Source organism: Leptopilina heterotoma, unplaced genomic scaffold (assembly GCF_015476425.1).
Source record: "Leptopilina heterotoma isolate Lh14 unplaced genomic scaffold, ASM1547642v1 Lhet_34, whole genome shotgun sequence".
Taxonomy (NCBI): Eukaryota; Metazoa; Arthropoda; class Insecta; order Hymenoptera; family Figitidae; genus Leptopilina; species Leptopilina heterotoma.
Window position 1 is genome coordinate 142,685 of NW_025111027.1, and position 15,902 is coordinate 158,586.

Consider the following 15,902-nt stretch of genomic DNA (forward strand, 5'->3'; position numbering starts at 1 on the left):
GTCATTAAATTTACATTTTTAAAAAAAACTAGTTTTTCCCAAATATTTTGAAAACGGTAATAGATAGAACAAAATTTCACAAGAAAAAAAGATGTACAATGAAATTTTCTATAAGGATGTGTATTAAAAATATTTAAATTCAGAAGTTGAATTTTGAGTGTTCAGGGGAGTTAGATTTCGACCGAGAAAAATATGCGTGCTCTTTTACGATACGGCGAATCAAAATTTTTAAAATCTATTTCATTAGATATCAAAAAAATAGTCTTAAATATTCATATTCTAAAACGTTTAACATTCTAAATAATATGTTATTATTATTTATCAGGAAAATTCAGTAATTAAATAATTAAACTAACTAAAAATAGAAAATTAAATATAGCTATAAACTTTTTTGTATAACTTTATTTTCTTTCAAAAAGTTGTCAATTTTTTTATTTTTACCCATATAATATAGAGGTTTTTATGTAAAAACAACACTTACCTGAATTATCAGGATTATAAATATAATGATATTATTTATGTACTTTAATTACATATATTTTTCTCTAGTCTTCTTGATATACACATATAAAAGACGGTTATTTGCGTACCTCCACGTTTTCTTAGTCAATTCGGAAATAGACTAAGGTTTTTATAACATTTAATTGGCTATTCTCATAGAAAATTTGCAATTGTGGAAATTTTTTAAAGTTCTCTATGGGAAAGCCAATCAAAATTAGTCTAACCTATAAACGTTTGCGGCGTTTCCGCAACACTCAGAAAGGGGAAGAATTAACTGTTAGACGTTCGAAATGTGCATACAAGTTTACGTTAGCCATTATAATCATGCTTAATATCTCACATGTCACTTCTGAAACTCGCTTTCGATTTACCAAAAAGCAAACGAAAATGCAAAAGTGAGTTAGACAAATGACAAAACAGTCTTGCGCAGAGTATTTGCGAAAAAAAGTAGACTCGCGCTGAAGAGAAGGCGCTCGCACAGCCCTAGTGCCTGCATGAGAGCAAGAGAGAAAAAACATTAAATTTGAATTTTCTGACTTCTTTACTCTCATGTGTTACCACGCCAACTATGCCTGTCTTGACATGCATGCAGAGCTGTGCGATCGCCTTGATAGTGTGCTTGAAACCTGTTGAGTTTTTTGCAGTTTTTGATACGTGTGTTTACTTTTAAAAAATATCAGTTAAGTGTTTTTATATTCAAATAAATATTCATTATCACAATCAGTATGGAAAATAAATATGTTGTGATGTTGGAATGTGGGTCAGAAAATTGTCACACAGTCCCATTAAAATCTGTTCATCATTTCGATGAAAAAAACACGAACGATTCAAATCATATAAATTTGATGTAAATGATTCCGTCTTGTACGGAACTGTCAATTTTATTGCAAGTAAGTATTATATATAAATTCAAAATAAACATTTATTTCATAGTTTGAGTGTAAAGTTCTTTCAATAAAAAGATGTACTTTGTCAATAAAATTAATAGATTTATTAACTTGCTTATGACCACGTGGTTGGTATTTTCAGAAATAACTTTTTTCTTCCCTTGAATATTAACATTTATCTTCTAAATCATATGATATGTTTTTCCGTTTCAGAAAGAACTTTATTTATTTATTTATTATTTTCTTCAATAATTTTTTTTAAATTTAAAAAAAATTATTAAAATAATATTTTACATAATTAAAGAAAATAAATATCCATTTAAAATATTTTAAATTAAAACTTTGTTTCATATAATTACTAAATTCTAATTTTGTATAAAAACTAATATTTTCACAAAGTAATTAATAACATTTTAACATTTTATTTCTTTTCTTTGGAGAAAAAAAGCTATGCGAGTGACATATGGACTGTAATTTTCTTTCTCATATACAGCTATCTTTAAAAAATATAATGGGCTAATGTTTTTTAATTAAATATTTTTTGTAGCAAATATATAATAGTAATATAACAAATAAAATAATTAACTATTAAAATTAAAACAATATTTTAAAATGCTAATTCAATTAGAAATAATAAATTCAATATATGAAACGACAGCTGAACTTATTAAATTCTTTTATTTTAGATTCATTAAAGGAAGTAGAGGATATTCTGAAAAAAATAGAAGAGTAAGTAAACCATGTGCGAAATTTCTAATTCCTCCAATAGACACTAGCGACACCGAAAACGATGTTCCTGATCCTTCAATAGCTAACAACAATATGAAAAAGGTAATTTTATTCTTGTCATATTTGAGATTTTATTCATTAAAAACCTCGCGAACACAAAATAGCCTTAGTTGGCGGTAATAAAAATAGCACATTTTTTCTCGAATAAAATAAGAGTTTCTTTCAAAAAGCATGAATTCAATTTGTTTCATAATCATTAATTTTTTTTGACATATTTTAGACTAAAAATTATTCATCAGTGACATTTTAATTAAGATTTATGTTTTGTAAAATCATTTTTTTATAATATATTTTGCTTATTATACTATTCAACAATAATTTTTTAAATATCTTTGTTTAACAATTCAATTTATAGATCGAGAAAAGTCTACAAAATAGACTCGACAAAATAAAGAAAATAAAGGAAGAAAATGTAAATAAAATTACTAAAAATAGTACAGATTTACTTCCTGTGGAGAAAACAAAGAATTCAAATGATCACGCTAATCTCTCAAAAGTACCTCAAAGTAAAAAGTATAAAGTCGATCCTGCAGAGACTTCAGTAAGTAAATATAATTCTTTTCTCTAACAGAATGTGTAAATCATTGTTTTCCATTAATACATCATTGTTTTGGTTATCGTAACAAAAGTGAAGATCATTATTTTTAAAAAATTATATTACAAATAAACTGTTTTTTTTTATTTTCAAAAATATTGCATATAGATATGTATAATTTTTATAAATAAGTTTAGTTTTCTTAAAAGTGGATGGATAAAAGCGTGCACGGTATTGGGCAGTTTTTGTTCAAAAATAGTAAAATTAATTTAAATTGTTAGATATTCTGCTGCTATAGAAAAGACTTAGATTTCAATTTTAATTGTAATAATTAAAATTTTTCTGAAATTAGCTAAACTTTTTAAAATAAAGTTAATTAATTATTAAAAATAATAGATTTAAAGAAAAATTTTGGTTAAGAACACTAAAAAAATCTAATTTTTGAGAAGTTAAAAATGACTGCAGAAATTCAATTACTTCAAAAAGTAATAAAATTCTCCACATATTAACAATTGTGTACAAAATTTTTTAAAAATTCTCACCAAAATTTCAATTATCCTTAAAAATAATAAAATTTTATCACTAAAAAAATAGTTATCGATGCCAACTTCAGATACCTAAATTTGTCTGAAGTCAATGATTTTCAAAATCTACTAATTTAATAACATTTTTCAAAATAATTTAATCATTTTTTAATATTTAATATTATATTATGTCTATAAATAATACAAAGATCACAGAAACTTCACTACTTATAAATTTTTTTAAACAATAATCCAATTATTTTCATAAATAATAAAACTCATCGTAGAATTTCAATTATTTTTAATACAATTTTAATCGCATTCCACGAAAAATATAATTATTTTTGAAAATTTTATTAAAATCTTTGAAGATTTTAATTTTTAAAAATTTTAACTAACAATTTTGTAGAATTAAATTTTTGAAAAAGTTTATTTGAATTTTCTTTTAAAATTATGAATTATAATTCATAATTGATTTATTTTGAAGAATTTTAATAAAACTTCTGAAAATAATTACATTTTTCGAGGAATTCAGATAAAATTGTGTTAAGAATAACACAGCCACACAAAAAAAAAGTTCTGATCTGGGGGTCTCACTATGTAGGCTTTATGTTTTTTGGGTCGCTGAATCCGAATCCGAGGTCCATTTAACCTCATCAGATCAGGATTTTGACATAACCTCAAAAAACCAATATGGCGGACACATTTTTGAAAAGTTCATTGGATTCGCTTCAAATTCGTTACTCGGGGGTTTTTGGGGTCGCTGATTACGAATTTGAAGTCTGATTTCAAAAATTCAAAATGGCGGATCCAATATGGCTGACACATACATATTGGATCCGCCATTTTGAATTTTTGAAATCTGACTTCAAATTCGTAATCAGCGACCCCAAAAACCCCCAAGTAACGAATTTCAAGCGAATCCGATGAATTTTTCAAAAACGTGTCCGCCATATTGGATCCGCCAATTTTGAATTTTTGAAATCAGACTTCAAATTCGTAATCAGCGAACCCAAAAACCCCCGAGTAACAAATTTGAAGCGAATCCAATGAACTTTTCAAAAATGTGTCCGCCATATTGGTTTTTTGAGGTTATGTCAAAATCCTGATCTGATGGGGTTAAATGGACCTCGGATTCGGATTCAGCGACCCAAAAAACATAAAGTCTACATAGTGAGACCCCCAGATCAGAACTTTTTTTTTTGTGTGGCTGTGTAATATGCACACTATTATTTAATAAATGTATAAACTGTTTCATTTTCTAATAAAAATTTATATTTTTCTTTACTTACTTCATAAATTAAAGTTCAGTTGTTATTTATTAAATTCATTTTAAAATACTTTTTATTATTTGAAAAATGTTTATTGATAAAGAATTAAAAATATTATTGTTTATATTCAATCCTTAAAATTTTCAATTCCATTTAATTCCGTTTCACGTTTTACTTGAACGGAATAAAAAAGAATTCAAGTTGGCTGCTTTCTATTCTTTACGTAGAGTTACGAAATATAGGAAAAATCAGGTATTAAATGGAATTCATTTTTTTAATTCCACTCAATTTCAGCATTCTTGCCGGGACGGGAAAGTACAGCAAAGTATAGGAGAGTAAAATAATACTTTTTTTAAAAATATTAAATGAGGCTTCAGATCTTAAAAGGGCACTTTCCGCATAGACTTTATATGGTGAAAGTGCCCTTTTAAATCCGGAGCCTCAAATATGGAAATTAAAATTCTGAATTTTTGGAGTTCGGTAAAGTACGGGAAAGTACTGCAAAGTATAGGAGACTAAAAAAATAACTTTTGTTGGGAAATATTGAATTAGAAAATTAAAATTCTGTATTTTTGGAGTTCAGAAAAGTACGGGAAAGTAATTGGTCGAATAATTCAATATAAATGCATAGAAAGTTGAAATAAACTATTGAAAATAATAAATGGAGTATTAAAGTATAAATTTATCCAATATTTAGGGTAAATTGTGTTGTACATAATTAAATATTAATGTCTAAAGTGTAAAAGTGCTAATATGACAGTTGAAATAGTGTGTGAAATTTATTAATTTGTAATGAAAATAAGAATAAAATGCTAAAAAAAGCCATCAATATATATTTTTTGATATTTAATGTATTTAATTTATTACATAGTTTTCTTAATTATTGCATATTAACAATAAAAACATTAATTAAAATAATAAATTTTTCTTCCAATGTAAAGTGTCGATAACATGGAGTGTAGAGAAAGGTAGCCGCGCTCAACACACGCTAGGTGGCAATACTCACAATTTCCTTGTCTGAATATTTAGTTTACAATTTAATTAAATACCATTAAAATAGAATAAATTATCAAGAAAACTAAAGAGTCAACGATAGAAAATATTTATTTAATATTCATGATTAACATTTATGCACGATTTATTATAAAACATTTTGAAAACAATTACAATTCTTTGTATATGGGCAATTCCACATAAAATGTCACTCGAATTTTAAATTATTGTATATGTAACAGCTAAACAAACGCGCGCTAAAGCGCGCGTGTAGGTTCTCTTAGTATCAACCCAGGTTAAAATCCCCGTACAGGATCCTTAAAGGATCCTCTCGGGATCTTGTGCAGGTCCTGTGCAGGATCCCGACCGGATCCCGTGCAGGAAATTGGGACAAGGTTCCTGTGCAGGTTCCGATGCAGGAACCTTAGCTATCAAAGGTTCCTGTAAAAGTTCCTGTACAGGAACACTTGCAGGATCATGTACAGGAAACTTTGTAAAGGTTCCTGCACAGGAACCTTTACAGTTTTGTAAACTGCAGGTACTTAAGTATAAAGGATCCTGTAAGGAACCCGTAAAGGATCCTACACAGTTTTCTCAATTAATTTATTTATATCTTTAACTTTTGCGCAGTAGTTTTCTATGAGTTTCTTGAATGCGCAATACATTTTTCTGTCCAACATTGTTATACGAGCCTAACATATTGAAACATGAAGTCTATGTATGTCAAATGTTGCTTAACATATAAAAATTAAAAAAAATTAAAAAGTTTCATGTACATGATCCTGAAAGTGTTCCTGAACAGGAACTTTTACAGGAACCTTTGATAGCTAAGGTTCCTGCATCGGAACCTGCACAGGAACCCTGTTCCAATTTCCTGCACGGGATCCGGTCGGGATCCTGTGCAGGACGGGTACGGGATCCGGTCGGGAACCTGCACAGGACCTGCAAAGGATCCCGAGAGGATCCTTTAAGGATCCTGTACGGGGATTTTAACCTGGGAATAGATAACACAGTGCAACACATAAAATGTGCACTAAGTTTTGACTTCAGTTTATGAAAGTACTTATCGAAACTAGCAAAAACCTATTTCAGTTTTGCTAGATTAGCTCGGATTTAAATTTTATCGACATTTGAATTTTTTTTTTGAATTTTCACATTTTTCAGTTTTCTGACACGGGCTGATGGGAACACTGGCTATAAAAAGTTTATTAAAAAAATTCGCAATGGTCACAATTTGAAAAGCAATAATCCCTCTTTAATTAGAGAAAAAGAAAAAAAAAATTGGTCAAAAATTGTTCGAGTTATGAATTTTTTTAACTTTTTCACATTTTTCGGTTTTTTGATAAAGCGGGTGGAAACGCTGGCTATTAAAAGTTTATAAAAAAAATTTGCAATGGTCACTATTTGAAGAGCAGTAATTGCTGCCTAGTTTCTGCCATTGAAAAAAAAATTTGGTCAAAAATTGTTCGAGTTATGAATTTTGTTCGTACTTTTTCAAATTTTTTTTGTTTTTGATCTGGGCGGGTGAGAACACTGGTTATTAAATTTTTCTTTTTTAAAAACGCAATGGTCACATTTTGCAGAGCAATAATCCTTCTTTAATTTCTGATAAAAGAAAAAAAATTAGTAGAAAATTATTCGTGTTATTTATTTATATTTATTTCTGTACATTTGTATACCCGCGGAACTGTGCAACCGAGGGTTTTGATTTTTTTTTAATTTTTTCGAAACCAAATATTTCGAATAAAATATTTTATCTTGGGCAGAAATTAAAGACGGATTAATGCTCTTTAAATTGTGTTCATTCGAAATTTTTTTATAAATTTTTAATAGCCTGGGTTCCCACCCGCCTGATCAAAAAATTGAAAAATGTGAAAAAGTCAAAAAAAATTAATAAGTGGAACAATTTTTGACCAAATTTTGTTTTCTTTGTCAGAAATTAAAGAGGAAGTATTGCTCTCCAAAATGTGACCATTGCGTTTTTAAAAAAGAAAAATTTAATAACCAGCGTTCTCACCCGCCCGGATCAAAAACAAAAAAAATTTGAAAAAGTACGAAAAAAATTCATAACTAGGATAATTTTCGACCAAATTTTTTTTCAATGTCAGAAATTAGGTTGGAATTACTGCTCTTCAAATGGTGACCATTGCGAATTTTTTTTATAAACTTCTAATAGCCAGCGTTTTTACCCGCTTTATCAAAAAACCGAAAAATGTGAAAAAGTCAAAAAAAAATTCATTACTCGAACAATTTTTGACCAAATTTTTTTTCTTTCTCTGTAATTAAAAAGGGATTATTACTTTTCAAATTGTGACCATTGCGAATTTTTTTAATAAACTTTTAATAGCCAGTGTTCCCACCCTCTCGTATTAGAAAAACCGAAAAATTTGAAAAATTACAAAAAAAAATTCATAACTAGGATAATTTTTGACCAAATTTTTTTTCAATGTTAGAAATTAGGTTGGAATTACTGCTCTTCAAATGGTGACCATTACAAATTTTTTTATAAACTTCTAATAGCCAGCGTTTTTACCCGCTTTATCATAAAACCAAAAAATGTAAAAAAGCCAAAAAAAATTCGTAACTGGAACAATTTTCGACTAAATTTTTTTTCTTTCTCTGTAATTAAAAAGGGATTATTACTTTTCAAATTGTGACCATTGCGAATTTTTTTAATAAACTTTTAATAGCCAGTGTTCCCATCCGCCCGTATCAGAAAACTGAAAAATGTGAAAATTCAAAAAAAATTCAAATGTCGATAAAATTCAAATCCGAGCTAATCTAGCAAAACTGAAATAGGTTTTTGCTAGTTTTGATAAGTACTTTCAGAAACTGAAGTCAAAACTTAGTGCTCATTCGATGACCTCAAAAATGTTGCACTGTGTAATTAATAATAATGCCTATAGGCTGCGTCTACAACAGAAAAAATAATGTGTAGAAAATTGTGTAATGTATAGTGTAATTGCCCCTTACAGTTGTCAATGCCAAAAACAATATACATTACACTACAAATTACACATTATTTTTTTTATTGTAGACGCAGCCATAAACAATAAAAACGGGATTACACATGTGTAATCACAAAAATGAATTCAAATATTAAAAAAAACAAAATTCTGTGCGAAAATTATGATTATAAAATAGAAATTATCAAATTATGTCTACTTTTTCGTTTAGTAAGAAAAATAAATTTCGTTAAAAATTAAAATTTACAAAATTTATCACTGCTTTGCTAACTTTGCATAAAATTATATAAGTGCCTTACTTGTGCCTTCAAAAAATGAATTAATTAAATAATAGAGTTGAAATTATCGATCACCCTGAGTCAGGTTGTTGACTCGGGGTGAAAAAATGAATTAGTTAAAGTTTTTTGAAATGTTACTTCAGTAATTTACGACAAATTCCTGTTACAAATAACAAAAAAACTAAAAAAAATTGTGAGCAAAAATTTTGAATGCTTTGCTAACTTTGCTCAAAATTAATTTTTGCACAAAATTCATTTTTAAGCCTCCCAATAATAAATTGAATTTTTGAAAATTTATAACTAATTGCATAAATGCAATTATTTTCAAAAGTAATAAAATTTTTCACAGAAATTCACAGAAAAAGAATTTTTTAATATTCTCGTCAAAATGTCAATTATTTTTAAAAAAATTAATAAGAAATCTATTATTTACAATATTTTTATAAATTTCTTCGCAATAATTTAATTATTTTTATAAATAATAAAATTTCTTTTAGGAATTCAATTATTTTCATAAATCAAACTCATGTCAGAGTTTAAATTATTTTTAATACAATTTTAATCAAATTCATCGAAAAATGTAATTGTTCTTAAAAATTTTATGAAAAATCGTTAAAAGAAATCAATGATTTAAAAATGTTTTGATAAAATTCTTTATGAGACTTCAATTTTAAGAAATTTCAAATATTAAATAAATTATTTATTTTTGCATTTAAATTATTGAATTATCTAATAAAAATTTATTTTAAAATGAATTTCAGTTAAAGTTTTACATAATAATTGATTATTAAAAGCATTATAGCATGAATTTTAAGAAATAATTAAAATTTAAAATGGTTTCAAATCAAATTCTTTGAAAATTTGTATTTTTCATAATTATAACTAACAATTCTGTAGAATTAATTATATTAAAAACGTTTAATTGAATGTTATCCTGAAATTATTTGAAATGTTTATTTTTTAATTCGTACCTATTTAATTGAAGAATTTCTGAATAATTTAAATTTCGTAAAATTGATTTGTAAACAAATGGATTTTAAAATTCTCAAAGAACTTTTTTCAAAAATTATTAAAAATAATTTATTCCTGTGAGAAAATAATAATGATTAAAATTTATTTAGAAAAGAAGTTATTGATGTTTCTTTTAAATAATTTCAGAAATTGGTAAATAAATGTAATAGAACATTTCTTAAGTGTCTAATCATTTTTAGAGTGTATCAGAATTTTCTTTAGGGTTAAGAAAGAAGTCAAAATTTGGTCAAGTAATTAAGTTTTTCATATATGCTCAAATTCGCGAGCATGTTGAAGTAGCTAGGTGCCAAAAGTGCATAGGTTACGGACACAGAACCCTATTCTGCAAAGGCCCCGACAGAAGTAAAAACTGTCGGAGATGCGGCGGAGAGGGACACCTCGCGAAGAGCTGTAACGTTAAGCCGAAGTGCCTTACATGCTTGGACCTGGGAAAGCCAGAAACAAATCATGAGTCCGGAAAGAGAGCCTGCCCGGTTTACTGGGAAGAACTGCAAAAGATTAAAAGGGCAAATCCTTAAAATTTTTGCAGGTCAACCTGCATACAAGTAAGGATGCACAGTTGCTCCTAATGCAAACGGCAAGGGAAAATGAGGTCGATATCCTGCTCTGCAGTGAGCAGTATCAAGGAAGCGACCTCGCCCCTTGGTATCAGGATAAGGCGAAGAGAGCCGCCATAAAGCTGTGCAACCCAGAATTGCGGGTTGACAAGTTTCTGGAGACGAGCAGTGGGTTCGTGTGGATAGAGGTAGCTAATATACGTATGTATAGCTGCTACTTCTCACCCAACGTCCCACTGACAAACTTCGAAGCCAATATCGAAGACCTAGAAGCGAGCCTCACAGAATCCAGGCTGGATGTCATCATCACTGGCGATTTTAACGCAAAGTCGCCAGAGTGGGGTGAGACGAGACTCGACAAGAGAGGAATTCGTATTGGAGAAATGATCTCCAGAAACGACTTATTAGCTGTGAACCGAGGCAATACATGGACTTTTAGACGAGGTGCGATCGGATCAATTATAGATCTAACGATCGCATCGTCTAAACTATTTAGCCGCATAAGCGACTGGCGGGTCTCAGAGGAATATACCGCAAGTGACCACCAGTACATTGAGTTCTCAGTCTCGATGGGGGACACACGAGGAGAAAAAAGACAGGATGTTCCTAGTCGCAAAACCTCCTCGTGGAATATGAAGAGACTCGACAAGGAAAAGTTCGGCCGGTCCCTAAGAGAAGCCCTTTTGATTGAGGACTTGGGCTGGGTGAAGAGGCCGAGCAGTCTGGATGGGAAGGTGCGAGCGGTGAGAAACATGATAGTCACCTCAAAGCAAGAAGGACATATACCCGATCTAAGGGAGATCCCTTGCTGAAAGAGGCTTTTAAGGAGGCGAAAAAGAACCTCAAGAAAGAGATCCGCAAGTCGCGACGCCGTAGCTGGAAGGACCTAATCGAGGAAGTCGATAAGGACCCATGGGGTCTGGCTTTTAAAATCGTTACTAAGAAATTAGCGACGAGGCAAAAGACCCCCGGCTTGGACAATCCCGATTGGGTCAGAAAGATAATAAATTCTTTGTTTCCTCCTGCGGAACCATACCTTAGAAGGGACTGGAGTTTTTGCAAAGTCGAAGAGGAAGAACTCTTCACACTTAGTGAACTGCAAAAAGCAGGCAAAAGATTGAAAACAGGCAAAGCGCCTGGAATCGATGGGATAAGTAACGAGATCCTAAAGTTGGTAATCGACACTTCACCCCAGATTCTGCTTCGATGCTTCAATCTTTGCCTTGAGAGAGGAGAGTTCTTCCGCGACTGGAAGCGACAGAGGTTAGTCCTCCTAAGGAAAGGTGAAAAACCTCTAGATAAGGTTTCATCGTACAGGCCTATATGCCTGTTGGATACGATGGGTAAACTTCTAGAGAATATGGTTCTGCAGAGAATGCAAAGCCACTTGACCGGAGAGAATAGTCTATCCGATCACCAATTTGGTTTCCGTAAAGGCAAGTCCACAGTTGATGCCATCCAGGCAGTTGTGGACATAGCCAAAGCAGGAAAAAACAAGTTGGGACCTGGAAAAAAGAAGAGCTTCTGCGCGTTGGTAGCAATTGACATACGCAACGCGTTTAATTCCGCAAGATGAAAAGATCTCATCGAGTCGATGAAAAAGAAAAACATGCCGCCCTACTTGTTGCGGATAATGGATAATTATCTTAGCGACAGGTGGGTTATATATGAGGGAGACACCTGCACTCTCAGGGAAGAGATGCAGCGTGGGGCTCCTCAAGGCTCGAGGGTGGGTCCATTTGTATGGAATGTATCTTATGATGATTTTCTGCGAATGGATCTGCCCGAAGGTGCGGTGATCATCGGCTTTGCGGACGACGCGTTGTTCGTGTGCACTGCCAAAAGTGAGGAGGCTCTTGGGACATTGGTGAACGAATGTCTGCGACTTGCAAAAAGCTGGCTGGATACCAGAGGTCTTGAAATGGCCCTGGAAAAGACCGAGGCACTGCTAGTCACAGACAGACGTGGTTATAAGCTTCCACGAATCGTGATAGACGGATTCGAGGTCAAGTGGAGTCAACAAATTAAATATCTTGGTGTGGAATTGGATGGAAGGTTAAACTTCCACCACCACATGGCTACGGCGTCAAATAAGGCGATCGAGTGTGCGGCTAATCTTTCACGGCTAATGCCAAATGTTGGCGGACCCCGTGAACAAAAACGGAGACTGGTGGCGAGTGTCGCCCACGCTAAAATGCTCTATGCAGCACCAGCGTGGGTCCCATCCCTAAGGAGTAAAAGATGTGTAACCATCTGTGAAAAGGTACTGTCTGCGCAGAGATCGATAACAACGCGTATCATCTCTGCATATAAGACGGTATCTACGAGTGCTGTCCAGGTCCTTGCAAGTGTCCCGCCAGCAGATCTTTTGGCGAGGGAAAGGGAAGAAATGTTTCTCTTTTCTAAAGAAAGCAGTTCCTTAGATGAGGAAATAAGACCAAGCAAGGGCCGGATCCGCAAAGAAGCGAGGCACAGGCTCATAGAAAGATGGCAGGAAAGATGGGATGGTGAGGAAAAAGGTCGATGGACTTATCGCCTTATCCCGGCACTCGCCACCTGGATAAATAGGAAACACGGTCAGGTTTCCTATTACTTGACTCAGGCGTTCACAGGTCACGGGTGTTTTAACTCGTACCTGTGTCGCTTTAAATTACGCAAGAACGAGGTGTGTGCATATTGCCAGTTCCCTGAGGACAACGCAAAGCACACCCTCTTCTCATGCAAGAAATGGGACTTGGAGAGGCGGGCCATGTTCGAAAGTGTAAACAGTCAAGTTACACCGGAGAACATGGTATCGCTGATGACCAAGTCAGAAGAGAATTGGCGGCAAGTCGAGAACTTTATAATCTCGGTTATGTCGAGAAAAGATCTCGACGGGCGCCAAAAAAGCGTAATTTAAACAGCTTTTAATTTGTTTTGTTTGTTTTTTATTAATTTATTTTGTGATTTATTTGTCCTTATACAATTTTAATTTATTCCGTTTTATGTTTTTAATATTATATACGCGGTTTTTTTTTTCATATATCCGTTTGCAATTTTATGTTTTGACTGTTTACACTTGATTAAACATTTTTTTTATTATTGCTGTGCTGTTAATTCCGCTTTTATATTGAAATAGTTTTAAGTTTTCAACTATTAACGCAGGATAACCGCAGAGAAAAGCAGAAAGTCGCATTAGCGAAAGAGTTGGAGCGCCACCCTCGAAGGCTAAAGTCTTACGACAGTTCCGAGGGAGGGTAAAGGGCTCCAAAAGAAGGGTTACGGGTTTTAGTGGGTCGGGCTGGTAGTAGGTCGCCAGTTTGTTAAATTTATTATAACATTTATTTATTTTTCTTTTTTTTTATATTTCCTTTTGTTTTTTTTATCATACCAACCCCACATAACCTTGGAGTGCGGAATCCAAGGTATCTGTAGGCAGATTTCCCAAAAGTCCCTAAGCAAAAAAAAAAAAGTTTTTCATATAAAAAAAAGAAAATATTTTGTAAGATTTATTTTTTAGAAACAAAGGAAATAATGAATAATATAATAACATTAATAATTTTTTTAAATTAATAAAAATATTTTTGAATTATTTGAGAAATAAAAATAATATTATTAAATTAAAAAATTAGTGAAAAAATAATGACGTATAATATTATCTATCAGAATATATCAAAAAACAAAAGCATGCACAATAGTCTAACTTCAAGTGTGGACAGACTGGACAGACCTGGACAGACCAGGACAGACTGGACAGAATGGACACAATACGACGATTATCATAGTTAATAATTATATAGAATTTTAAAATTTATAAACACCAATTACTCTTAAGGTGAGTGGCTATAATGTAATGACTTAATGGCTATAATATTTTATTTTTTAAATACAATCGTTAAAAATATAATATTTATTTCTCATAATTTTTATGAATTATTTTTTTTTATTTGAAATAATGATGGTTTTACAGGATATTTTTCAAATAACATAAATTTAAATACGTGAAATAATATTTTACATAATTTTAATTTAATGAAAGATTTAATTTTTTATAATCTCTATTGCATATAATCAACAATAGATTTTCATTAATTCATAGAATATTCTATGAATTACGTATTCAGTGACATAAAATAAAAACTAAGCAATAATGTTATCATTAAATTTTAGATATCTACCTTTTGAGTAAATAATAATTATAAAGTTTAAAATTCCATGAAATAACAATTACTAGTCACTATTTTTGCGCGTTACGCACGCCCCTTTTCTTTCTGCTATTAAAAATAGAAATGTTTTTAAACCGAAAAGTTTCTAATATTACTCTAAAGATACACACATAGTTATTAAAAACATTTTATTTTTAAAGGATTAAATTTTATTTTAAATTTTGTGTACCTATTCCCTTTTTGAATAATATGTTCTGGTAATATAACATTATCATCTGCATCATTTAATTCACCATTGACAACTTAAGGTAAAAAATCTAAAAATTCTGTTTCTTGTGGTAAAGCTCTCATATTATCTGTTAATATGTATTTTTTGAAATATTTCTATAGTTTACTATTTTTTATTGATAAATTTACTATTTCTGATTTAGTACCCCGTTCTTTAATTGGTAAAGTTTGTCGACAATCTCCGCCTAGAATTACAATTTTACCACCAAAAGGTTCGTTGGAATAGATAATCCATAATTTCTAAAGCATATTTTGGAGCCATTGGTGCTTCATACCAAATAAAAACATCTATATTTTTTAAAAAGAGGAGGCATTTCACGTCAGAAATATCACGATTTGCAAAGGGGCTGCCGATTTTTGCAAAACTTCGTGGGATTATAGTCCTATATAAGAGACTTCTTTCCCCCAAATTTTTTTTAAAAAAATTCAAAATTGTTGAAGATACGCCATTTTGAATTTTAATATTAATTTTATAAAATTTTTAATATCTCGAAATATTGTTTATGGATTTTTATGAAATTTACACATTTTTCAGGTAAAAGTATGTACTTTAGAATGCAAATAAAGTTAATAAAAAAAATTAATTTTTAAATAAAAAAATTTAAAAAATGTTTTTAAACAATTTTTTGTTTATTTACTCCTCTCTGAGTAAAATGGTATTAACATATTTGGATTCCTTGTGAATTCACCTTTAATTTCATAAAAAAAAATTAATAGAGACTCAACTAATTCCGGAGATATTGAATTTCTTGTAAAAAATAGTCATAGTTACAGCAGCAATGCACGACTGCGGTAACGTACTACGCGACTTGTGCAGTTTGGTGCTATGGCGCGGCGACGCTTTTTTTACAAAAAATTCAATATCTCCGGAACCAGTTGAGTCTCCATCAATTCTTTTTTACGAAATTAAAGGTGAATTCACAAGGAATCCAAATATGTTAATAACATTTTTCTCAGAAAGGAGTAAATAAACAAAAAATTGGTTAAAAAATTTTTTTAAAATTTTTTTAATTAAAAATTAAATTTTTTTATTAACTTTATTTGCATTTTAAAGTACATACTTTTTCCTGAAAAATGTGTGAATTTCATAAAAATCCATAAACAATATTTCGAGAAATTCAAATTTTTATAAAATT

The 15,902-nt window shown here is 30.7% G+C and overlaps 1 protein-coding gene and 1 long non-coding RNA gene across 2 annotated transcripts in view; one reads left to right on the forward strand and one right to left on the reverse strand.

The window, feature by feature from the left end:
* The window catches only part of LOC122505079, a 92,997-nt gene that overhangs the window by 32,815 nt on the left and 44,280 nt on the right, over window positions 1-15,902 (reverse strand). The window lies entirely within an intron of this gene.
* On the forward strand, window positions 1,182-2,702 carry LOC122505082. Its single transcript, XR_006301891.1, has 3 exons — window positions 1,182-1,391; window positions 2,075-2,219; window positions 2,533-2,702. It is a non-coding gene; the product is annotated as an uncharacterized LOC122505082 (long non-coding RNA).